This window comes from Lutjanus erythropterus, chromosome 20 (assembly GCF_056507025.1).
Source record: "Lutjanus erythropterus isolate fLutEry1 chromosome 20, fLutEry1.hap2, whole genome shotgun sequence".
Classification (NCBI taxonomy): Eukaryota; Metazoa; Chordata; class Actinopteri; order Lutjaniformes; family Lutjanidae; genus Lutjanus; species Lutjanus erythropterus.
In genome coordinates, this window is record NC_139336.1 from 21,325,531 (window position 1) to 21,353,016 (window position 27,486).

General features: G+C 39.3%; 1 protein-coding gene across 4 annotated transcripts in view; it reads right to left on the bottom strand.

Annotated features, from left to right (window-relative positions):
* lhfpl2a (LHFPL tetraspan subfamily member 2a) overlaps window positions 1-27,486 on the bottom strand; it is a 55,845-nt gene that overhangs the window by 14,840 nt on the left and 13,519 nt on the right. The window contains exon 2 of one of the 4 annotated variants that reach the window (XM_084746346.1): window positions 17,392-17,456. The exons of 1 other annotated variant lie outside the window; for it this stretch is intronic. The gene's annotated coding sequence lies outside the window, so the exon portion shown is untranslated. Of the gene's footprint in view, window positions 1-4,415; window positions 4,562-17,387; window positions 17,457-27,486 lie in introns of those variants that run through there. 2 more of the 4 variants (XM_084746345.1, XM_084746347.1) reach the window with 2 other exon arrangements.

Here is a 27,486-nt window from a genome sequence, read left to right on the forward strand (position 1 = left end):
ACTAACTGAACTTCTTGAGAAACGCCTCACAAAAAGACCGTTGGCGTTCGGGGGTTTGGCGGGTCTCAGAGGTCCTTTGACGAGACTGATGTTTGACGTTAGGATTTAAGACAAATGGGCAGTCCGAAGCTTTAAGGTCAAACATTTGCCAGCCAGTTGCGAAGACTAATTCCTCACTGACAGGAATATTGTTGGAAAACACTTTGGAGTTGAAACAATTCAAACCAGCTGGGGAGATACGGAGCTTTAAAGACCTGCACACTTAACCTTTGACCTTCTCTGGCTGCACTGTGTTTGCATCACGTGCCTGTTGATTACTCACTACTCTTAGAAATAAAGGTGCCAACTAGAATCATAAAGAGTTCTTCGACTTCTCCCCATAGGAGACCCTTTTGATTCCTGGTGGAACCGTTTCTAACACACAGGGTGATACGTAAAAACCAACTGTGAAAGGTTTCACCCACAACCTATGAGTTGCCCTACAGAGAACCCTCCTGTGGTTTAGTGGTTCCACCAAGAACCTCCCTAGGCCCTTCTCCACCAAAATAGCTCTGGTTCTTGGAATTGGTTCTGTTCAAAATTCTTGGAACCTTGATACTATCAAGTAAACCAATCTGCAACACCAGTTTTGAGCAGAGCCACTGTAAAATATGACACGCCCACTCTGGTTCGCAAGGTATATCTGCAATTTCTCTAGGTGGGAACCAACTTTTCAGATTCCAAAACCGTGTTTGTGGTTCTCTGGTTCCGTGTTGATGAAAAAGGCGTACCTGGGGGTTGTATCTGGAACCTTTCCATCTATTAAAGGTGCTTACAAGAGCCCACCCAAGGGGTTCTATTGATAACCTTTTGATATTTCAACTGTTTTATCTAAAACCCTTTTATATTCTACAGGATTTACCTAGAACCCACCCAGGGCATTCTACCGAGAACCCTTCTACATTACGATACAAAGAATCCTTGACAAACCCTTGACAAAAGAGGCTCCAACAATCCTTGAACAACCCTTTCTTCCAAGAAGAAGTTCAAGAGAAACCCTTTTTTCCTAAGAATGTACTTGGTAGTGGGGGTGAATTTGTGTAAAGCTGCATTGAATGTGGGTTAGTGGATCTAATACAAGTCTGGACTCGTCTGGTTCTATTAATGTTCCTGGTATTTGTCACATCAACATGCGTCCAGACGTCTGCTCACTGTTCCCAGACACACAGATCTGAGCACTTATCAGGAACACAAGTTTCCCAAGATAGAGTGAAGCATGGTAGCCTGTATATGTGAGGCCTGAAGTGGATTTATGATGTCTTTTATTCTCTCTGAGTAACCAGGGGGGAGACCCAGGATTATTTGAGGCTCGGTTTACATGCACAGAAGAGTTTACAGCCCTGCAGACTGCACCCACCACCATCCAGCTGACCCCCAACACTAATCCCCATGTGCGCACACACTTACAAGGCTCCCTACCATCCGACACATGCTCCCTCCAAAGTGTGAGCTAGAAGGAACCTTCTCCACTGTGGGACATCTGTTTCCCTGCAGCTTTTACTGATAAATCAATCAAACTAATCAAACTAATGATCAGTGGTCTGTTAAAGAAGCCTGGTCAATCACAGCGGGGCACCATTAAATTTATTTACAAGCATGTACACTAAAATAAACAGGACAAGGGGACCTAAATGCTAACATGCTCACAATGCTAAAACATGCTGAAATTTAACTGGAATAATATTATACCATAATAATAATAATATTAATATACCATACTCACCGTCTTAGTTGGATGTCCTAGCATGCTAACATTTGCTAACTTGCATTAAACATAAGTATATCTGAAGTGGATGGGGGCTAATTAGTTTTGCAGGTCTTTAACCAAAGTATTAAATTAGAACTAAAACTATGACTTACTGATGATGTTGCATAAAGTGAAAGGAACATCAAAGTTACTACAATTCATTCTGACAGCAACATTATTATTTTTTTTTTTATTGATAGACCAGGCCTCTGCAACCTTTATGATTAATAGAGACATTTTTGCCCAAAAAAAATCTAACTAGAAAGTTAACAAAACATTGTTTGCTAGCTAGCTAAAAAGTTTATTTTTAAGTTACACTGTGGACAGTCTACATACATCAAAGTTAATGTCTGATGTTAATTACATGTTCTGTCTCATAAAAACTCCATCCATAAAAACATCATCTAACCTTATTGGCTAAGATAACTATTGTATATCTGCCATCCGCTGCCCTGCTCTCTGAATATCTGCACGGATCATTGAAAAACCGTCAACCGCTAGAATGTTTGTACAAATTTTATGGCAATCCATCTGATAGTTGTGGAGACCATTCACACAAAACCTTATGGTGGCACTGGACAGAAAAGCTGGGAATCACCAAAATCGTTTCAACCTCTGAGTATCATGAACATCTGCAGCATATTTCATGCTAGAAATAATTGTCACCATGTGTCACTAAAAGCCACAAATGTCAACCTCATGTTGGCACTACAGGAAAAATCGGAGCTCACCGAAGTCAGTGGGACTCCTCTCCTCTCAGTATCATGAATGGCAATGTAAATTTCATGACAATCCATCAAATAGTTGTAGAGATACTACACTCTGGACCAAAGATGTGGAGTGACTCACCAATTGACCAAATGTGCCATCCCTGTAGCCATGCTTCTACAACACTAGAGTACACAAGTCCTGGTCAAAGTGTCCACTCAGCCTTTCTCTTATCACAGCAACAAAAACAGCAGGAAACGCCTTTCTACGCTGCCACTGACAGGAAACAATCTACATATCTATAGACATGCCATGAGTAGAGTAACACGTCACCATGGAGAGTGTTTGTTTAGAGCTGGATGAGGGGTTTAGGGAGACTTTATGGGACTCAACCTGCTAAGAGGAGAGAGTGCTGAAGATAAGTTACTACAACCTACTACAAAGCTATACAGCGAAGCATCTACAACATAACTATGCTGATTCGTTTTGGATGCCTCTTCCGTCATGTGACCCAACGGCAAAGCAATTTTAAAACAAAGGTAGTGCTTATAATCTGTGAGGATCTGTTTGAATGAAAAGCCCCTGCAGCTACTGAGGGGGGGTGTAGGAGATGATTAGTCACGGAGGACCTCAAATACTACGTCCAGTCACACTTTCTTGTGTAGTAACGACTATGATTATGGTAAAAACCTCCGAGCAGTCTTACAATTACATTCATCAGGTCTGCGACGACCATGTAAATCAATTAAGTATAGCTAAAACACATACTTTTCCTTATTATGGGCATCCATCTGATTTTGTGTGATTTCATAGCTCTTGTACAGGCATGGCAGAAGACAATAAGTCCTTTATTTAAGTGAAATTGTAGACTCTAAGACTGAGTTGCAACAAAAAGGTTAACTCATTCTAAGATTAGTTCTAATCAGAATTAAGCAAAGCTCAGTTTAAAATGAGTAAATCCATATTTAAAATTATGCAGAGCTCTGTTGCACAATCAAATACTAATTAAGTAATTCCAAATGTATTAATGTAAACCAAAATTATGTAGAATTAATCAATATAGAGAGATTTGCTTACCCAAATAAAAATAAATGTAAATAAATAAGAAAGGAGGGAAAACTCTTAACTCTGTGCTGCTCTGTGTTCCTTAAAATATTATTAATATTGTCTATTAGCTAATGAAAATGTTCAACTGGTAACATGCTAGTGAAAATGTAAAAGGTTACAGTCTTAACTTGCTAGCTAAAAAGTTCACAACAAATTTCATTGTTTACTAGCTAGCTAAAAAGTTAACGTTACACTGTTTGCTAAATAGCTAAAAAGTTTGAACATTACAAAGTTTGCTAGCTAGCTAATAAAGAAGACAAAACTGTATATTGTTGTCTAGTCAGCTAGAGCGTTAACAAAACATTAACTACATTGTTTGCTAGCAAGCTAAAGTTACATTAGTTGTTAACTAAAGAAAAAAGAGGAAATATATGCTATACTGTTTGCAAGCTGGCTAAAAACTTAACAAAAATATAACTACATTGTATGCTTGCTAGCTAAAAAATATAAAGAAAAGTTACATTGTTTGCAAGCAAGCTAATAGCTTGGTTAGATTAAGTTTTATTCCAGTTTAAAAAGAAATCTGGCGCAACCAAGCGTAATAGTAATAATAGCAGTAAATAACAAAAGATCTAATAGTCAGGTTTTCCACAGCAAAGGAGCCAGTCTTTCCTAACACCTCTACACATCTGCTCAGCATCCTGAACTCTGTGACGCTACAGCGAGGCTGTGATCCAGACCTAAACATAATATTTACATCCCATCACATCAGCCATGAGCCCAGCCGACAGTTTGTATTTTAAGTATGCATCTCAGTGAGACAAGTGTTAAATTAATGCAAGATAATTAAGAAAAAAAAAGTCAATAGTCCAACCTGTCTCCATTGGTCTGTGGATAGTCCAGCTCTCCTCTGCCCTGACTCTCCTCCTCTGCTCTGCTCACACACTTTAATGCTTCTCTCTCCCAGACTCTGACTCCCGGACCCTCCCCACGTCCCTCCTCCCTGGACCGCCACGTCTCCTCTGATTGGCTTGGCCGACTTTGGAGCCACACTTCTTGAGAGAGTCCACATGGTGGCCATATTTCAGAGCAGAATCTGGGTTAAAATAACAAGAGCTGGAGCTGCAGAGGGTCTCTCCTCTTTCTCTCTCCCAGTCTCAGTTTCTCTCACCTCCTCACTCTGTTTTCATTGCTCTCTGCACCCTTGAGCCAAGGCCAACATCTTATTATCAGCCTAAATGCACTTTCACTTCCCTTAAAAACAAGTAAACTCAAAAGTACACACCATTGAGTGCTCCTATGAATAACTGCACTTGTGTTAAAACACTATTGGATTAGTTTAATATTTATTCAGAATAAATTGGCTCACCTTTTGCTTTCTATGAGTGTATTCCAATGTATACGTTACATTAAGTGTACTTTATTCTACAGAGCTACTTCACCAATACAAACCAGTAAAAGTGCTTTTGTTATTTTGTGTATAAACTTGAAAACAATTTACAAATATATAATGTGATATTTAAATGCTACTTTGTGTTTAAAGAGTGGTGGAAAGTAATTGATTACATTTAATCATACTAAACATTTCCCATTTCCTCTTCCTTCCTTTTCCTTTACTCCATTATTTTATTTTAATCCACCTCATCTATTTGATACCTTTAGTTATTAGTTACTTTGCAGATTATTATTAATAATACAAAATATAATAATGAACAAATAAATTAATATGTATTACTATAGATAAAGACAACATTTTATTGATTCCTTGGTGATATATACATACATATATATATATATATATATATATATATATATATATATATATATATATATATATGAATATAATAATACACACTCTGTTTTAAAACAATAAATAATAAGAAATAATAGAATATTTCAACTTTTACAATGTTTTTGATAAGATAAGTTGGCCATTTTGATTGATTGTAATAGTGATCAAAGAAGATTTTAACCTTAAAATTTAAAAAAGAAATATTCAGAGGGGATTCCTTAACACAAAATCCTCTCGCATTCGAGTTCATAGTCTAATGTACATTTGAGGAGGACAGTTTATTTCCACTACAAGTGTGTGTACTGATACTGAAAGTAAACTTAAAAGTACACTACACTAATGAGAACATTACTGTTATTATTTAGCTCATATTTTAAGTTAAAATTAGAGCAACAAATCTTGCACACAGAGAGACATTAAGCTGGTCTAAAAACCAACACATGAACCACATCACACATGGATCCTGTTACATCCCTCCTCAGTCAACAACAACTATCTGACTGTTAGATTAGATAGCAGCCTGGATGCTCAGTTAACTGCCTGATGGAGCAGATGGTTCACTGTCTGACTAATGGATTACCTCTCTGGCTGAGCAAAGTGTCCCAGGATTGCTTACAGCAGCACCGGGTGCATTCAGCCAACACTGCAGTCAGCTACAGCGTTTGTCTGACTTTTGTGTTCACTCACACAGGGGAGACAAATTAGTTCCATATGAAGACGGAAAAAGAGGCCGACTCAAACAGGAAGAAGAGAAGCCGATAGTCCGGGCACTTGAAGGCAGCGTGGAAAAGCCCGAGGAAGAGGCCTTTCTTATCAGTTTGAATGGAAGTAAGGTCATAACAGTTCAGAAATAGTTCCCTTCAACCCAGATGCACGTATCCTGAAACTAATAAAACTTGTCCTTTGACCCATTTCCAATAAATCCTAGTGACTCATCCTCACCCTGTGGCTGTGAATCAGATGGGAAGAGGTTAATGGACCATTTTAAAACCAAACAAAGCCTCCCTAAACTGTCTAGAATATCACAAAAATGCCTTTTCTCAGCAAAACAACAACTAACAATTCACTAACCCCCATCCCCCCTTAGATACTGTTGCCAGCCTGTCAAGTTTCCCTTTCTTACAGTTTACAACTTTACAATAACTCTTTAAACAATGGGTCTTTGATTTCAGGCAGAGCTAGACAAAAGTAGACTTCCCATTTCTAGCCAGCATCCAAGATTTTGGCAGCTTAAATGACTGTCAGTAGCAGATTTTATCTGCTGGAGCTAGCTAGCTAATTAAGCTAACATTAACTGAGCTGGTTGAAGACACAGTCTCTACTTGACATTTTTCACAGAAATCTTCCAAGAAAGTTCTTTTATATCCAGTTCATAGCTAAATACATGATATCATGCTAAAACTCCAGTTTTTTAGTCCCAGTTTTATAATGATCAGTCAAAATTTAAGATAATTAGCTGGACATGCTAACATCGGTGGTTTACATAATGAAGCAGGTAAACAAACCGTTCAATTCATGCATCACACTAGTTTTCCTCGGCTTCAGGAGTAATGCTTAGTCACAAGTGGAAATACTCAGCTAACTAGCCGGATATGCTAATTTACGTTATAGAGCAGATAAATGCTTAATTCATTCTTTTGCTCTTTCTTTTTTTTTAAGTTTAGGTTGCACAAACTAATGTAACTTAGTTAGTTACACACGGTTTAATCCACTCTTTTTTTGTTTTAATGAGGTCACACAAACTAATATGTACCTAGTATTTACCTAGTTAGCTGGGAGTAATGCTCAGTTACAACTGGAAATGCTAAGCCAGTTAGCCTAGCATGTTTATAGTTACATTACAGCAGATAAACTCTCTAGTATTTGGTTTTGGAAAGCTACAAAAACAAAGACACCACCCGAATTTTGATATTACTAGAGGTCTGCACACACTGCTTCAAAATGTTGAGTAATCCACAGCTGGTCACACCTGCTGTGCCTAGTTACAGTTGCTAAGCTACATGTGGACGGTCACTGCTCTCGGGAGAAGTTTAGGAAAATACCTCAGTCAGCAACATTTTCTGTTTATATTCAGTCCTATCAGGAGACAGCGTGACTGTGAGTGGACCTAGTTCTCACATCATGTTTTCGATTCAGAGATACATATCAGGCAGACTGTCCCCATATCGTCTTACAGACTAATGGAAAGACAGCAGGGCTGTGCCTGAAGATGCTCTGGGAGATTCCTCTTGGCAGCCTCAGGAGCTCGGACACAGCACAGGCCCTCACATCAAAGACCGGAGGATCAGAGGAGACAGCGGGGAGAAAGATCCTCAGCAGTCATAACTGTTGCAGCACATCCGCACACATGTATTCAGCAGACATATGCCAGGCTACATCATCCATCATACGGGTTCGACAGAGCACTTGCTAGTGTCTGGCTGTGAGCGTGCTGGTAATTCATCTTTCCTTGTCAGACTGTGATCAATAGCATCTTGTAGATCTGAAGAAAGTGGACGAGCATGACGGAAAGCAGGGTGAAAACCTGATAACAGATAACAGGTTGGACAAAAGAAATCCACTTGACAGCTTAGCTAAGATGAATATGAAGGTATTTTATGGAGTGGCCTGAACATGAAAATCTTCTTTTCTTACTTTGGTCTCAAACTACTTGTTTCGATAACAACATACAAGGATAAAAGCACGGACGTCTGCAAAGGCCAAATGCTCTATCTCACAAAGTAATTTGTATATCCTCTCAGTTAAATGGATCAACTCCAAAATTTAAAGGGTTCTTCCTTGACTCATGCTATGTCTTTCCATGATGTTTCGTGAAAATCAGGCCTGTTGTTTTTGTTTTTGTTGTTGTTGATAAACAGCATCAAAACATAACCTCCTTGGCCACAATAATAATAGATAATTCAATTAAAGGCCTGAATTAATGGCAAAAAACTCTTTTTATTTACTTGAAAAATGGCTGAAACAATAAACTGGGTATGAAAATAGTTGCCAATTAAATTTCTTTTTCGATCAACACAGGTCAACACTCTTTTCACTGGTTTGAAGTGTTCAGAGTCTTGCAGGAAAAAGGTGATGTCATCCATTTCCACCTACCAATCAGATTTCGACAATATTGGAATCAGAGGCAGGTCACATTTGTTGGGTGGATTCATTGGTTGTGAAAGACTGTGATCAAACCACTTGAGACAGTCCTATAGTTGCAGATTTTATCATTAAATGGTCATTATTTTGTAACATATCTCTTTTTCGCTACTTAACTAGCATTTTGCTACAGAACAAAACATTAGCTAGTTAGCTGCCATTCTGTTAACATAACAACATCTTTTAACCTTCTTTTTTCAATTTTGTTTCATATTGCTGTATCTAAAACTGCAACAATTAATCCATTATGAATTGGTCATTAAATTGATCACCAACTATTCTGATAATCAGTTAATTAGTTTGAGTAATTTTTAAAGGAAAAAAGCTAAAATTTTCTGATTCCAGCTTCTTAAAAGTGAATATTTTCTTGTTTCTTTACCCTTCTATGACAGTAAACTGAATATATTTGGGTTATGGGCAAAACAAGACATTTGAAGACGTCATCTTGGATTTTGGGAAAAACTGAGCAACATTTTTCACCATTTTCTGACATTTTAGAGACTAAACAACTAATTAATTAATCAACTAATGATCAACAGATTAACTGACAAAGAAAATAACTGTTAGTTGCAGTTTTAGCTATATCCTCAACACCACAACTAGCTGGGTACAGTACTGATGTTTATGTAAAACTCAGTTTTCAAGAGTTAACACACTTTTCCTAGCAGTGTAAAACAAAGTTGTGAACATGACAACAACTCAGAGAGTAAGGTTTCTCTATCAGTACACCTGTGACCTGGATATGCAGGTGTGCCAAAGCCCTAGTTTGATAAATCACTCAAGATGGACTCAGGAAGGAACTGATTTCATACTACAGAAACCAAATGCTTGATTTTGGCTCGTGTTGTGATTCCCGGACGTGCCTCGGATATCTCAATGCGGGTTTTATCTCCACGTGTTTCCAATCTGAGCTGCACCCGCACGTGTTACATCACTCCACCATCCAGGCAGCCACCCCGAAGAGGCTACGCAGGGTTCAGTTTTAAAAGCCGCTGTGGAAAGAGATGGAAACGATGGATGGACAGATGGAATATTTGGCTCTGACAAGAGTTTCCAGTTGAGGCAAATAATAATGACGGCTCACAGCGTGGTGGATTACAAGGAGAACTCTCTAGAGTGGAAAACAAGTGTGTTGTCAAGGAGAGGATCTTATAGCAAACCTGATGGGAGCATATGGATGTAAACAGTACACCCTTCTTCCTTTAACTTTCAAATATGTCAGGCATGTCTCATCACCCAACAACAAAGCTCAGTATCAATGCAGCCTGAAAGCAGATCTGCAGCGACAAATGGAAGTCGGGGGAGTCTTCACATTTGCTTCTCCGTGCAATCAGAGACGTCTGAGCTCAGTTTGAATCCCGCAGAGGGAGCAGCTACGACCATCTGGCCACTTCAAGGCCGCGGCTGCGTAAAGCCCATCAACAGGCACATGGAGGCAGATGTTCAACATCCAACTCACCGCCTGGGTAGAGCTGGGTGTTGTTGACATTTTTTCCTGAGTTAAGGTACCAAAATATAACTTTTTCTGACAACTTCCTTTCAGAAATATTCATGTTTTTCTAAATTTCTTACACAAGTTCTCTTATGTTAAATGTTGTCTTAACATAAGCAGTATAAACACCAGAACTTGAACCTGAATAAAACAGTCCAAATCAACCAAGCAGTAGGAGTATCAGTGCAGGAAGATGAGCAATGTACCGCTATGGACAGCATCAGCAGCAGAACGGATTTTAGATACAAAAAAATAGGCCCACCTTTAAAAATCAATAACAGTTTAAGTGTAAGCTATATTTAGAATATTTTCATTTCTTTACTTTGCCGTCACATGGCCTTCTCCAATGGGAAACAGCCATTATATAAGCCAAATATCACTGTCTTCAAACCAACCAAACTTCATTAGAAAAAACAGTAACTGTACTCACAGAACACGGGAGTTGCTGGTCTGCTGCTGCCTCAATTATTAGTTTGTTTGTGCTATTGTGGTACTTGGGTGTTTTAAAATGTTAGTTCGGATTCACCAAAGTCACACAATAACACAAAAAAACGAACAGACTGAGGCAGTGGTAGACCTGCAACTCCCATGTTCTGCAAGGTATTAAATTACTGTTTTTGCCAGTGGAGTCTGGTTGAGTAAGAGAAAGCAATATATAACCTGTAATAACAGCAGTTTCCTGCCAGAAAAGAATGACTGACGACAAGGTAAAGCAGTGAAAATATTCTAAATATAGTGTACACTTATACCTTAAACTGATCTTGATTTTTTTTTTTTAAGGCGGCTAAAACACAGCACAGCAGTACGTTGTTTATCTTCCTACATCGGTACTCCTGTTACATCTCCAAACTGAGGGCATGCCAACTCACAGCTATAGTAGGTATTACACTGACTATGGATAAATATCTCATACAACCCCACTTCAAAAAATCTGAACTGCCCCTTTAAATGTTTAAACACAAGCGACCTTGCAAGACTTTTGTCTGAATAAAATGGACTAAAATCAGCCAAGAACTTTCTGCTGAGAAGACTACAAATCTGACAAAATACTCTGTGTTACAGAAACATTTAGGTCAAAAAAGTATTTAGGTTGGACGTCCAGCTGTAGTTCTACTCTGTGCCATCTCCTCTCATGATTTTAACATAAACGTTAAAGGTGTTAAAAGTAACCTGCTGAAAGGAACACGTTAAGCTGCATAAAATGTTTTCTGCCACAGTGTATCTTCACTGACAACCTCAACATCTTATTCATATATTTGACACGGATCCATTCATTTAATACGACAGCTGAGGTCAAGAGACAGACACATTTCCCCTGCGAGGTCACGCTACATCATTTTTATCCATTATGCTCTTGTCATCATTGGTTGGTAGTTCAGCATATCGCAGTGTGGGAGAGTTATCTCTGAGGCATATTTGCTAATTTATGAACTTTACTGGGGAGTAGCGCTGGAGCATAAACACACGGATGTGTTGAAGGTGAGGAAATCCCAACACTGAGCTCCGGGGGAAGCGAGACGGGAGCGTGGGAAAGAAGAGAAGGAGGGAAAAGGAATAATGGCGCAGAGACCTGAGTGGTGAACAGATCCCACAGCTGGTGGTCAGTGGGGAGTACACCTGTGAGAGGTGTGGAGCTAACATGTCGGTCGCAGAGGCACCGAGGACTTAAAACACCTCCAACTGAGAGGAAAAGTTGGAGGAAGGAGAAGTCTGAGGGGAAAAGAAAACAATTTCACCTTTCCCAAGAGTCTTTTTAGTCCAAGTACATACATAGAACATAATAAAAACACAGCAGAGCACACATGAACACATGTGGACCTGGACCAGAGGTGGGAAGTAAGAAAGTACAAGTTTTCAGATACCTGTACTCCACTTGAGTATTTATTTTTGTGACTACTTTTTACTTTTACTCTCTACATTTTAACACAAATATCTGTTTCTTCTCCTTTTGTTTTCAAAACAGATTTTGTTACTGTAGTTTTAATACTTTAGCGAGATGCAAAAGACAAAAAAGCCATAACAAGATGAAAACGATGCAAAAAGACGTAACACTACCAATGTCCATCCACAGATGGAAATAACGAAGAATATATTACAAGACTAAAATCAAGACAACAAAAAGATACAGCAAGACAAAGCAACATAAAAGACATAGCCAGATAAAAAAAGATGTAACAAGACGAAAAACGCAGTAAAAGACACAGAAAGAAAAATAAGATGTAATAACCCCCCAAAAAAGACATATATGACGTAACAAGAAAAACAACTAACAAGAAAAAAAGACGTAACAACACTAAAAACAACATAAAGAACTTGACTTGAGTGATGTTCAATTAGCTTCATACAGAAACAGAAGAAATGTTTTTACTTTCCTACTTTGAGTACATTTCAGAGCCTGTACTTTTTCACCTTTACTTGGATTATTTAAAGTTGAAGTTGTAGAGTTCATACTTCTACTTGAGTAAATATCTGTATTTCAGCCACCTCTGCAAATACATACATGGCACATAATAAAAACACAGCAGAGCAGTGCACACATAAACACATGTGGACGTGGACACACCAAACATGCACACCTCTATTTGATCTCAGTGTGAGCGGTCAACAGTTTCCCCCCTGGAAACATCTGTTTATACACTCTGACTGACTGAGTGTCAGTCCGCTGTGACTGGTGGAGGTGGAGCAGGAGTCGCTGCAGCAGGAGGGACGGGGGTAACTCTTCAGCTGTGCCTCCGAGGAGGAAGGCGGAGGTCAACAAACCCTCATCTTCTCATATTGACCATAACAGTTCTCGTATGGCGAGCCCACGCCATGAGGGTTAAGAGGGTGATGGAAAACAAAGACCATCTGACATATCGCAGTCTGGCCTCAAAGTGGGTGGCCAACTGGACCGCCACAGACGGACAGGGAGGCTTTCTCTGGATAGCCATCTTGTGAAAAGATTGTGTGATGTTTGTTCCTGGTCTGGCTGCGCCTGTATGGCATCTCTGAGCAGTTAAATATCGGGTCGTGCCGTTTGAACTGAGGATTAAAGAGGCTGTGGAGCAGCAACAGAACAGAGATAACATCCATCTCAATGGCACAGAGCTCTCGAAGAGAGATAACAACACAGCAACAGTCACTTCTGTTTGTTGTGTCAAAACCAAAACAGAAGAAAGAGCTGCTGCATGACCCTACAAACACTCCAGGACTTTTTTAATGTCAGGCTGTGGCCTGCACCATAGCCTGAAGAGCACCTCCCAAAATGTAACCACCCTCGCCTATGCAAACCGCTACACTGGTCTGCTTTCTCATCCGTCATGGTTGCAAACACCAATTCCCCCAACGGGGATCTGAAGTGGAAGGACTTTCCTCCTGTGACCGCCTGTGTTTATGGTTCTCTTTTCTCTGTTGCAGTAATTTTAGTAAAATTAACTGTTGTTCAACATTTATAGCCCTTATTAACATAAGTGCAAAAAAGCGAAAATATATAACTTCGTGAAATATCACTTTAATAAATTAGGGGCTACATTCTTCACACCTATTTCCCCTGACCGCTGATGGACCGGGGAGCCCCGAAGAGCAAGAGCACTTCTCCTCAGTTTCCCACTCTCAGGGAGCTGCGGAGTTTGGGGGCCCTCAGGCCTAACACAGTCTCCATTATGCTTAACCATTTCCAGCCCCACCTTAGCCCCGCAAACAGCCCCGGGAACCATAAACACAGGGGGTCACAGGAGGCAAGGCCTTCCACTTCAGATCCCCGTGCTTCTGTTTTCCAGACCAGACTCAGGAAATCAGTCGCTCTGCTGAGCCAGGGTGGACGGTATTTGGCCCTCTCCTCAGGGGGGTTAAAGGCATTGTTCTCGCTGTGTTTTGTGCTCAGGATGAGTGCAGTTTAATCCTCACTTCCCTGTGGCTCTGACACAAACTCCCCTGCAAACTGAGACCTGGCTGGCTGCTTTATCCCAACGCCCCTGGGGGCAGAGCCGTAGCTGTTGTGGGCACTCTGAGCTAAAACCCGATACCCCGCTCAAAATCAAAAGTAAGCACCTCTGAGGCACGTTGGCACCGGACCTGCTCGAGTTTCGGATAATAAAAGTATCAAGTGATATCATCCCCGCTCTCAGGCTCTTGGCAAAACATGTTAACGGCGTGAGTAGGAGGTGAGGAGACGAGGGATGGAGACAAATGAGGGGAGACGCCGGGTGAAAAGGAGACGCCGAGGACAAGGGGAAGAGGTGTGAAGCTGAGAAATGAAGAAGCGTGTTGCTATTGTCAGACTGGTTTCGGGGGAGTAAAGTGAGAAGTGCTTTCACTTGAGGACAAAGAGATGAGTGTTGAAGAGTCATGGTTTTATTATGAAAACCTCACAGAAACCTGTCTGTGTCAGACTAGACCAAAACACTGGACACCACCGCAGTATCCTGCAGACACAATGGGAAAAATGTCTGAATTAGAGCCGACATGGGAGGATATATAATGACTGTTATGTTTCATATTTACAGAATAAAAGAGCTGTGATATTCTCCCATAACAGCTGAGGGTGTTTATATTAGGGCTTCTCCCTGAAAGTCAGAGACGAGACCAGAATAAAATCATTCCAATACGTCAATTTGTCCCGTCTGCTTGGTGAAGTTGTCTGTGATGGGTTCACTACGCCACATTAAACATGAATATATTTTACCAGTAAGACTCATGTTTTAATGCCTTTCATTGTCATCTGTAATGTGACAACATCAGATTTTCAAAGAGTCAGAAATCAAATCAGCGCACTGTGGCACATCTATCGCTGTCCTATGTCATCTGCCTTCAGCCTCCGTCACACCGTGAATTAGGGCTTCATTTTGACCAAACCACAGTTGGTGATTTTTGGAACGGTGGAAAGACGAACCAAGACTTTTTGATGATGTTTTGCAAAACGAGTCTGGTGAGTCTGGTCAGAGCAATAAAACAGCTGTTTCTGGTTAAATAAAACGTGTCTTACTCTTTAGAAAAATGCAAAACAAATATGTAACCCGTCCTACCCGCCCAGTGCGCTCTTCCGTGTGCTCTGAAGTGGCTGACAGTGTGTCACCAGCACTCCGTTTCTATCACTCCTCCATCACAGTTAGTTTTATGGTTTGCAGTGATTTACATACTTTGTAAATTTTATAGGTTTACCAACCACTTGTTTCACCTTCTCTCATCAATTAACCATGAGTGCATGTTTGTCCCAAGGATTTTCTTTTCCGATTCCTTTATTCTCAGGGGTAAGCCCTAAAAAATTTAAATGAAAATATTTAAGCTATGAGATTGCTGATATGTAATTTAAAACAAGTTGTTTTTTTGTGTTTAATTTTGTCTTTCCTGCAATATTTTTGCTGCAGTATCAGCCTGCTGTTCATGTACATCATCCATGACTAGTTACTAGTTAATACACATAACTGACAAAATTCAGGTACAGCCCTAGTTTAGATACAAACAAAAACATTGATGAGGTTTTTATCAAACTTCCTGATAACAAATAAGAGTTTGTTCCTGTTCCTATTGATGTGTCTCATAAATAGGCCATGAAGACAAAGGAGGTCCAGTCAAAAACAAATATGAGATAACAGGAAGTGGACCACTGACATGAAGTCTCCCTATTTTAGGAGCAACGTGACAAACGATTATTCTGTTTATTATCTTTGAGGGGGCTTTCCACTTTGAAATGACCTTCACAGGTGGTCCCTGCTCATTATCTCTCGTTCTGTTGTTTTCCTCCATATTGGAAAAACAAGCTCACCCCCAACACCCCCGACTTCCTACTTCATCCAGATAAATATACCATGCAGACAGATTTCAAGAGTCAGCGGGGCAGACAATGAAAATACAGCTTGAACTTGAAGGTAACTAAAGGTTACAGCAGCAGCAGTACAGATTATTTAGAGGAAGATGAGTCACAGGTTAGGAGTATAGGAAGTAGGAAATATACACTCAGTTTCCAGTTTATCACAAACACCTCTGAGGACAACACAATGTAATTTAACAGCACTTTAATTTACAGTCTAGAAATAACTTTAAATTAAACCAAAACCTTGCTGAAAAAAGATAAAGTAAAAACTACATTAATTTTTATCTGCTTGGACCAAATTAAGTGGCAACTGAGTGTATATTGCAGTAGAAAACTTGTTTTATTTTGTCTGTCTTTGCTCTAAACTTTGCCTTTTTGTAAGGCTGACCCAAATGCAATCAATGCCCAAATCAGTATTTGAATGCTGCTGACATAAAAACCAGAAGTGTACACATGACATGAGTGAACAGAACTGTATCTGTGAGCAGAAAGACATCCTCGCAAGGAAGCATTTCCGCTCCATGTGCAAAAATTTGGTCCAGAAAGAACACTCCTGTGATGAACACAAGCTCAACCCTCCCTACACACTTGCAACTGCTCAGCACTCGCAATAATGGAAAAGTATATCAGTAAATAATGACTGCAAGTTTGAAGAGACAAGAGGCTAAACATTCACATTACTTTGTTTTAAGGTATCAGAAGTGGTTGTAAACCACAGATTTAAAGGTCCAGAGTGTAAGACTTATGGAGTTTTCTTTGCAAAATGTGGCAGAAATAGAATATACTATTCATCAGTATGTTTTCATTAGTGTACAATCACCCGAAAATAAGAATTGTGCTTTCGTTGCCTTAGAATGAACAGTTTATTTCCAGAGGGCACAGTCCTCTTCAATGGAGATCACTGCCTAGAGCTGCTACTAACGATTATTATATTATTATATATATCATTATCGATGCTCCTTTCCAAAGCCCAAGATGATGAAATGTCTTGTTTTACTCTCAACCCAAAAATATTCCGTTTACTGTCAGAAAAAAGTAAAGAGACCAGAAAATATTCACATTTAAGAAGCTGAAATCAGAGATTTTTTTTCTTAGAAAATTAATCAAAAAAATTGACTGATTATCAAAATAGTTTGGCGATTAATTTAATAACCAATTAATAATCACAGGCCTAGTTAAAAGTGCAGAAAAAGCATCCTTAGTCAGTTTAACACTCAAAAACTCAGCTAATCATCGGGACTGTGTGGATGTGAATTGATCAGATTTGTTTGAAAGCAGCCTGGCAACAACAGCAAACAAACAAACTGCAAACTGTTCTAATCTTTCACAGATGACTTTGAGTTCATGTTGGAAGAAACTGCTCACAGTCAAGAGGATGACTGAGTTAAAAAGGAGTCATGTTAGATCACACCTGCCGGAACAATAGGAGCCCTGGGAACAGTCTGAATTTCCACTAGTAAAAGACAGGTGCCAGGAACCCCAATAATATCATGACAAGAAAAGCAGGAAACCGTGTTTCTGTTTGTTTTGTTGGTCCACACAACTCCAAAGGCTCTTACATCTCCTGCGGAAAAGTCACATGTCGGCGGGCTAAAGAGTGTAGGTGAAATTAAAGGACAAATACACCTACCAACCTCTCCTGGTGGACGCAGAAATAATCTTCAGTTAAATCCAAATGATGTAAGAGTCCTCTCTAAACCTGTGGAGACAGGAGAAACAATGCAACGATGAGTCCAAATCACAAAAACACACCATCTCCGGAGAGAGTTCAGTCACAGTTGGCTCCGCTAAACTAAATGAGCATCTTTTTCTCTTCGCTCGTTGGTATTTTCCATCTAAACCTGAGACGGAGGAGCGACTGTACCTGGAGAAGACGTTTAAACTGTTTCACATGTTCATAAAAACAGCAGAAAAAGAAGAAAGACGCTGATGTCTGCGTCCCTCGTCTGACATTACGTGGGTCCCTGTGGCACGGTTGCATAATGTTTTGCACAACAAAACACATTGTATCTGAATTATATAAGCCAAGTAAGTCACCAAGTGGGATAAGTCATAAGTCCTGTGTGAAAGGTGGTGTAAACTTTAAAATGCCACAAATACGACATCCCAGTTTCCCACGTCCTTATTTTAACTCTCACAAGCTCATCTCTACAGAGTATTTTAGCATATTTTAGCTCATTGTTTTGGTTTTATGGCTTGCAGCTTTACTGTTTGTAACAGATTACCAAAGTTATCGACTAGCTAGTGAGAATTTAGCAGCTAAAGAGTGAGATATTTTTCTCAGATGCTGGTGGAGACCAAAAACAGAACTAAAAGGAGGGTAAATATTGGACTTATTTTCCACAACTAATATACCAGTGTTTTGTTTACAGTACACAAGTGGCCAAACGATCAATCACTGCTGCTTTCATAATTGCTTCTGACATTAGTGGTGGGAAAGCAGCCCGCCTCCACTATAAACTACTACAAATCATTACAGTATCAAAATATTCATGATGCAAGACAACAATCCCTCCTTTTGAACGAACCAAGGAAAACCTAACCAATCAAACATCAGGCTGGTGTCAGCAGCAGATTCAAGTTACTCTGTCTGTCCTCCTTCATACTAATGGCACACATACATCAGGCTGTAGATAATTAACTAATGGCCAGCTTTCTTCCCTTCTACTGTCGAGGCTTTTTAATGGATTCTGTCCAGAGAGAGCAGCACTCAGTTCAGTTAACAGTCAGGTCAATATTCTACTCTACAGGGTTGCAGAGATTTCCACTAACACTGCACAAAATCAGTGGGATAAATGGAACAGATTAGATGGTGACAGCATAAATAGGTATATCTCGACAGGAAGCTGAATGTGGAGTTTGTGCAGATGACATGTGACAGTGAAGGACACTGTGTCTTTGACAACCTTTGACTGACAATGCGCTTAATCTATCAGTGGACTCCTGTGAGTGATCATGAGAGAGGCCTCAGGGGACGCTTCCAACTTTTTCAAAAGCAGTGCTTCATTTATGGACGAGGTCTGATAACTGGCTCCATTTTGGATTCAGTTCCAAGTTGGTAACAGAGCAGAACTGCACAAGTAATCACAATCACAATAACATCGCTATATGACCAAGTGCAATATTCAAATGGCAGAACCAGAACTATTTATTGCAATTGCGATAAATTGTGCAGGACGAGTGCACGACGCATGCAGAAAAATCAGTGATTTTATTGGTGATTTGCTGAATGAAAAGTAGAATTAATATTATTTCCACTGTGTTGTTTTTATTTCAGCTTTCTGCAGCTGTAAAGAGCAAACAGCATGTTCCCTCAAAGCAAAAGGAAAACTGAGCGGTGACAAATATTTAGTGAAAGCCTGCACACTTTTCAGCCCAGTAGAGAGGATTTTGAAGAATTCGATAAAATGCTACCAAACCCTGTCCCTACACACACATTAACAAGTCACTTCTCCCAACGCCTGTGTGCCTGAAACACCCACAACCCAAACACTGACGTCAGTCTGAACCTGACCTGCCCCACAGCAGCAGGTGTGGGCGAAACACCAACTGTATACTTTGTTTTTGTGCAAAGTGATACTCTGATAAGGAAATATAACATAATCAAATAAGGTATAATCAACACTGGCATCAGGTTTATGAACAGAGGAAAAACAAGCAGCATGTTGCCCCAAAAACCCTGGAATAAGATTGAAATAATACACAATCCCCACAGAAGCTTCACATGGATCACTGGACTAATAAACAGCATACCAACCATACAGCAGGCCTTTAAATCAATGCTCTTTCGTGGAATAAAATGTTCATACTTTTGCATTTTGGGAGGATAAAGTAAAATGTGAGACTTTTTGTGATTTGCAAGTCACCTTGTATGACGTCAAAATGATGGTGCAGCGGTTACAGGTGACATCTTATCGCAACCAGTTTACACACCTGACTCTCGTCTTTTTCCCACGCTGTGATCTGATGAAAGAGGATGAAAACAAGAACCTCAATTTTACAGATAAGTTCCATGAAATTCCGAAAAACAGAGATAAGGGCAGGAACAACATAGCTGTGAGTTGTGAATGAAGAATAACACAATCATAGCACAGTGCGTTCTCAGTTTTGTCCTCAGCAGTGCGAAGTCTTGCTGGGAATTTTCCAATTACAGAAGTGGATACACAAATTGAAGGGATTTTCCCTAAGCGTTACAATCCAGCCCCTACGTGCACTAAACTTGGGAAGAGCTGTTAGTTGAGGCGGCGTTAGATGCTGGTGTTTGGAGCTGAGCTGTTGAACCCCTCCACAGCTGGGGGCAGGTTATTATGTGGGGACTGGGGGATGTCTGGAGGCATGTTCACTGCAGCCAGGCCCGCCACAAAAGGGTCTTTCTTAGAGTATTTAAGGCCTTTGGGAACAGGGGAGCTGGATGGAAGGGAAGCATGTGGGTTGGTAACATTTAAAGGAGTTATTTAACATTTGGGATCTGCACTTGTTCGTTTTCTTGCAGAGAGGTAAATGAGAAGATTGATGCCACTGTCATATCTGTCTCTTAAAGGTATAATAAGTGAGATTTAATAGAATTGACTTTGTACTTTGTGTTTAAATATGAAGCTAGAGCCAACAGATGGTTAGCATCGCTTAGCAATAAAGATTTGAAGCAGGGGGGAAATGAGAACGCTGCAGAGATGCCCTTGATTCATTTTTTTTAAGTAAAAATGAAAGCTGCAATGTCAAAATTATTGCATACCGCATTTTCAATTTGCAGCCAACATAATCACAATATGACTTTTTAAAAAATAATTTAATAATGATGATAATAATAATAATAATAATAATAATAATAATAATAATAATAATAATAATAATTCATTATACTTATATAGCGCTTTTCAAAATACTCAAAGATGCTTACAGCTTCATGTGTAGCAGACAAATGTGAGGATACTGGTCTTCTGATGTAAGCAAGAAACTAATTTAAAGTACTTTCCCAAAATGTCAAACTGTTCCTTTAAGTGTTTCAGTAGCTGCACACGCAGGGGCCAAGGTTTGGCAAACTGTGGATTCTGTCTAAACTAAATTAAAGGTTGAGTCTATAAAGAGCTCTGACACATCAAACACTAATATTGTATCTGGCAGCAGGGGAAGAGAAGACGACTCAGATGCATCCTCCATTTGCCGTCTGCATCTGTTTAACATTCATTCCTCAAATCCTCTTTTCTCCTCTTCACTCTCTGGGCAGTAATGAGAGGCATGTGAGGCTGAGCAGAGAGCATTCTCATTAAAACATCCAGCTCAGGAGCCCCATCCCTCAGGCTAACATACACAACACAGGTGTTAGGAAGCAGCCGGTGCCCGGCTCCATCGACTCTGCAGCACTAATCACTGTAATGCACTGTTCATGCAGAGTGTTCAACAAGCAATCTGGAGCAATCGCTGAAGGAGGCATGAATAAATATTTAAAGAGGGCTGAAGCCTTGCAAATACAGACAGATAGCAGGCACAAAAACAGATTTTTTTTTCTAACTCAGAGCAGACGTGGGAAGTAACAAATAGCCTACTGTTATTGTACTTAAGTAAAGTTTTCAGGTACTTGACCCGACTATTTATTTTTATGACAACTTTTTACTTTTACTCCCTACATTTTAACACACGCATCTGCACTCTTTACTCCTTACATTTTCAAAACAGGCTTGTTACTTTAGTTTTAATGCATTTGGAGGAAATTTCTGTTTTGCATCATTGCTCACAGCCTTTCTAACATGAATTTGACGAGCCTAGCCGCCTAGCATGCTAAAGCAACAACTGGTGCACTGCCCAAACTTCAGCTTGCCTGATAAAACTAGTACTGTATACTTTCTGTTCTGTGCATGTGATTAACGTGCTCCACAGGACAGGTTGTTACTGAACAGTTTGGGACAAATTCACATACAGTAAAAATTACTTATCTGGTTATGTTTAGCCAGTGTAACATTGGGTATCATTGCACAACGTGGATATCTTGGTTTAGTTTTACAGTTTGAATGTTTCTTTTTACATGCTGGAGCAAAGAGGGTCCAGTTGCCATCAGCATAAAAATGGCGGACAGCAAAGTGTCTCCAATCCATTGCACTGGTTAACTATTTTTAAACAAGTATTAGGTCAAACCCACCCATTTCAAACTAAATGGATGAGACAATAAAACATCCATCAGTGCATATCACACATGACGGACACAACAGGGAGACTCAACCGTGGACAAAAGGTGATGTTCACTTAGACTTGTGCAGAAACAGCTGGAAGAAATGTCCTTCAGATGGCGACTTTTTACTATTATACTTTGAGTACACGTCAGAGCCTGTACTTTTTCACTTTTACACAAGCATCTGTATTTCTACTTGAGTAAAGAATGAGTGTACTTTTGCCACCTGTGACAGAGAGCTGCACCTCACCTGTCTGATCCGAAAGGTCAAATGCAACGTGTTTGTTTTAAGTGTGTGTGAACTGTAAAAACTGGATTTACAGTTGTTAACCACGTGGGAACATCTGTTTCTGGGGTTTACAGAAACACAATACATATTGTAAGAGTAAACTGGGTTATATAAGCTCCGTATCTTAAGACTGGAACCGAATGGGCATTACAGCTGCTGTCTGTTCGTACAATACAAAACAGACGTGACCAACAATGACCTCATCATTGTGCTCAGCAGCCAGTGTGTGTGTGAGTGTGTGTTTTGTCTGTGTCACTGGAACATTTTTATAGGACTAAGAAACTGTTGCTGCATCAGCACCACAGAAACCGCTCAGTGGCAGCACAGTGGATTCAATATCATACATGTGGGACAATATTTTTCAGTCTTGTTAAATTAAAAACAAGTGGCATTTAATAATGATACTGAAATGCATGGAACGTGCAAAAAGAACGGTGAGACATAAAAAGCAAAAAATAAAAGCAATTATTGTTCTGAGAATAATAAGCATTGTCTGTTCCTGCTCAGCTGGGCAGCTGTATTACATTTACCACACATTATTTTAGGAGCCAGCGCGGAGACAGAGGAGCTTTGAAAGCCCTGCCAGGAGCTCTTCAAAGAGAAGAGGAAAAACCGTCGGGTTTCTGGTGCCTGTGCAGCTTCCGCTTTGGGTCTGGGTGTAAATTCGGCCTGTTGATGGCGAATGAGACACAGAAACAATGCTGCTTCACAGCCACGATCGGTCCCATAAAGATAATTTATGTCCAGTAGAGTTGGAGAAGGGGGAGGCGAGGGTTCTGGAGGGGTTTTCCCTCCATTCTGTATTCACATTTTAATTCTTTCTTTAAACTTTCTTATCGCCAATATTACTTAACATAGAAACTTGGGACTCTCCCAGCTGATGTAATGATTGTAATTGATTTAAGCTGTAGATAGACCTTTTTCATGGCAGCCATATTGACATAAAATAGAGTATACGCATTCAACAGTGATCCTAATTATGGCCCCATCCTATTTAGTGTAGGAGAGCTTTTCCAATGAGCCAACATGCACAACAGCAGCGCCCTGACTCTGACCTCTGTGGAAAGCGCCCTTCATTAGCATCATTGGTAACACCTGTGTTCACTCTACTGTTCAGTCCCTCCAGGAAGTTGTGACCGTAACAATTAATGCAAATTCAACCGATCCCTGTGAATTCTGCACAACCCTGCAATTTTGTACACTCAATGCAACTTTTTCCCAAACTTGACCAATCATCACAGCTTGCTGCACTTTCACCAATCATAGCTGCCCCCTGTGCAAACATCATACATGTATGATTCAATGAACCAACTGAATGTTTTATTATTTCTTTGAGATCTCTCTATATGAGAAAAGACAGGCATGTAAGTTAAAGGTAAGGCTGTCAATTAACTTTCCAGCAATAAATTCAAAAGACACAGAGAAACAGAGATATTACTACTGATGTGTTCTTTAAAATGATTACCTGCACATAAAAAGCAATCCCCCAGTGACGTCGTGTCCGTCAGTTAGCCCCCAATTCTCTTTGACACAAACGCACACCCCTTTCCACTTCCACAAATAACACTTAACACTGCAGCACAAGCCAACTTATGTTTCCTTTGTTCAGATACAGTGAAGTCATAATGGAGGTCTCTCTGTATGATAAAAGACAGGCCTTAGAAGTGATGCTCGGTTACTGCTTGCTGCTAGGTAGCAAGCTAGTTAGCCAGACATGCTAACGGTAACAATGTTCTGGAGAGGGGTTTGGCAAATTTATGTGCATGCTGTCAATTTATTTTTCAGCAATAAATTCAAAGATATAGAAAAACAAGATTTTGCCCCTGAATTGGTCTTTAAAATGATTATCTGCACATAGAAATTTATCCTCAATGACATTATGTCCCCTTTCAATGACATCACACCGCTAACGTCCGGTTCTATCTGCTCAGTTAGCCCCTAATTCCCTTTGACACAAGCACACACCCCTTTCCACTTCCACAAATAACACTTAACACTGCAGCACAAGCCATTACAAAAGGACTTGTCCTGTAAAGTAAAAACACAAGGTGTGTTTTACTCCCTCAGGCGCACGCTGATTGCACACTCTGCACTAATGCAATGATTATCCACACTCTATCCAATTTCCTCTTGTGTGTGTGTGTGTGTGTGTGCCTACATGCATGCATGTATGTGTGTGTGTCTCGCCTGTAAACCACAGACCGCACACAGAGATGACATCACCTTGCAGTGATTAGTCTGTTAGCTTAACGTTAAACATAGCAGATGGCTGCAGCAGCATCATTCAGCGAGGCCGGTTTATAATTAGAAAAGTTCTTTTCAGGAAAAAAACAACATAAAAAATCAAAGAGAAAAAATAGATAAAAAGTACAGACTTTTAACTGACTGTTGGGCGAGGTTGCACCAACAAGGATTACTTTTGAAACCTGATTAAATCATGTTTAACTTTAAATTACGTACATTATTGAATTTTAACCCCTCTTTAAACGTCAGCTTAATTTTAACTCTAACTCCAATTTAAATTCACTATTAATCTTTAACTTTTAAAATTGCTGCCTTTTTGAGATGGACTGAGCAAAATAATCTTCTGCTGAGCCATCATGAGTTGGCTAGTTAGGCTAGCTAAATGTTTAGCTAGTCTGCAAACAATGTCATCTTTTTGTAGCTAAAAATATTAAGTTTTTTTTCTTTTTTAGTTAGCTAGTAAACAATATTACTTATTTGTTCTAGTTTTTACCTAGCTAACAAACAATATTGCTTCATTTTTCTACCTTTTAATCAGCTAGCAAACAATATTACCTATTTTTTCTACTTTTCAGCTAACTAGCAAACAACATTGCTTCTTTTCTCTACTTTTTAGCCAGCAAGAAAAGCTAAAGAGTTGTCTTTTTTTAGCTAACTGGCAAACAATATTACTTCTTTTTTCTACTTTTGAGCTAGTTAGTGAACAGTATAACTTCTACTTTTTAGCTAGCAAACAAACAATGCAAATTTTTGTTAAGGAATACAGAGCATTTCACCCTTTAATACTTACTAGGTCCCAAGAACAGTCACATTTTAATTTGTGTAAGCTAGTATCTCCGTATTGATTAAACTGTTTAATTTAGGTTTACATAAATAAACTTGGCTTTACTGAACAGAGACTAACTTTAAATTGTTGGTCTACTTCGTTCAGATGTGATGAAGTCATCTTTGACGTCTCCTTGTATGATGAGAGACAGGTGTATTAAGAGCTCTATAATGTGCATAGGAGGGTAATTTCTCTGGACTGGATGAGAGCCAAGTCTCTACCAGACATGATGACAGACATAATGAGCAAAGGGGTTTCACGTGAGCTCTCTCTCTCTCTCTCACACACACACACACACACACACACATTCAATCACCTCCTTTCAGGGTTATATATATGTGCTGCCGCCTCGCTAATGTTCTCCAAATTGTGTTATCATGTCTAAAAGACAGAGAGGCATCATCTCTGCTGTCTGGTCTCTGAACCTGTGAACCTGCAGTGATAAAGATTCCCACTCAGTGTCACAGACTGTTGGCCTCCAGGAATCTAATGGCTCGATAACAAGGCTGTAACAGCTTCTTTAATGTGCCTAACCATCCTGAGAGGAGCTAAGATAAGATCGCCTGAGTGTTTACATGATCAGGGAAGTGCATGACTGCCATTAAACTGCCTGAACGGAGCTATGTCGACACTGAAGTAGGTACACTTAAAATGCTGTTAAGGTGTTGACAGTTTTCAGTCCACACATGGGACTTTCAGAGGACACAAGAAAGCGTATGAGCACCAGGTTTGAGGGGAAGAACGAGATAAGGAAGATTTATTTGCATTTTGAGAATAAACCCAAAATGTGGAGAACAGAGCTGAACTTTCAGTATTCGTGTCAGGCATAAGAAATAAAGTCGAAATATCATTTTAGTTTTAGTTTTTCATCTTATTTGTCTTATGTCCTTTACATCTTGCTACGTCTTTTACATAGGTTTTAGTGTTGTTGTGTCTCTTGCATCCTGTTTTTTTTGTCTTGTTACATATTTAGGTCACATATTTATACATATTTTGTCTAGTTGTCATTTTCATTTTGTTTTTCATGTCTTTAACGTTGTTTTACACTTTGTGTATTTTTCATATTGTTATATCTTTTACTTTGATTTTTGTCTTGTTATGTATTTTTTGTTTGATACCTTGTTTTTTGTTTTGTTTTGGGTTTTTATGTCTTACATGTCTCTTAACTTGTCACAAAGGATACATATGGAAGAGTATGAGTACCGGGCATAAGGGGAAAAAAATTAGACAAAGAAGATTTATTTGCATTTTGAGAATAAACCTGAAATGTCAATAATAAAATGTAACTCTCCATATTTATGTCAGGCATAGGAAAAAAAAAGTTGAAATACCATTTCAACTTTGTTCTTAACATGGTACTTCAACTTCATTCTCGACATTCTGACTTTGTCATAATTCAAAATAAAAACAAAAATCTTTCTTCTATGATTTCTTTTCTTATGCTGAGCATTAATGCTGAAAGTTTTACTTTATTCTTGACATTTATCAACTATTCTCAACATACAAAGTAAAAACAATCTTTAATGTGGCCCAAATACTCCTTGACATGATTGGAATATCTTTTGGGGTGCTCTCAGCACTGAAAAGTGAAAAATTAAACAGCAACAGCTCTTTCTAAAAACAGTATCCTTGTTGCTCTGGATTGTCCACAGAGCACACTGTCAACAGTTTCCATGGGGATAATTTCTTCAGTGGGAAGTAGTTCCAATGAAAACCATCTACAAGGAGTTATGTGACAGGACTGGATTAAGAAAGAGAACATTTTTGTTTGTTTTTCAGGGGGTTTTGTGTCATCTGGGTGAACCATCCCTTTAGCACAAGAGTGTCGACGTTGTGAGGTTTTTTAGGGTGATCTGCACCAAACAATGTAGAACTGAAATGATTTGTTGATTAATCCATTAGTCGTCAGCTATTAAATTTCTTGTCAGCTATTTTGTTAAGTTCAATTAATCAGTTTGTTTGTTTTTTAAGACAATTGTCCAAATCCTCTGATTTCAGCTCCTCAGTTGTGAATATTTTCTGTTTTCTTTACTCCTCTCTGACAGTAACCTGAATATCTTTGAGTTGTGGACAAAACAAGACATTTTAGGACGTCATCTTGGACTTTGGGAAACAGTGATCAACATTTTCTGACATTTTATGGACCAAACAGTTAATCGATTAATCATAAAAAATGATTGACACATTAAATGATAATGAAAATGATC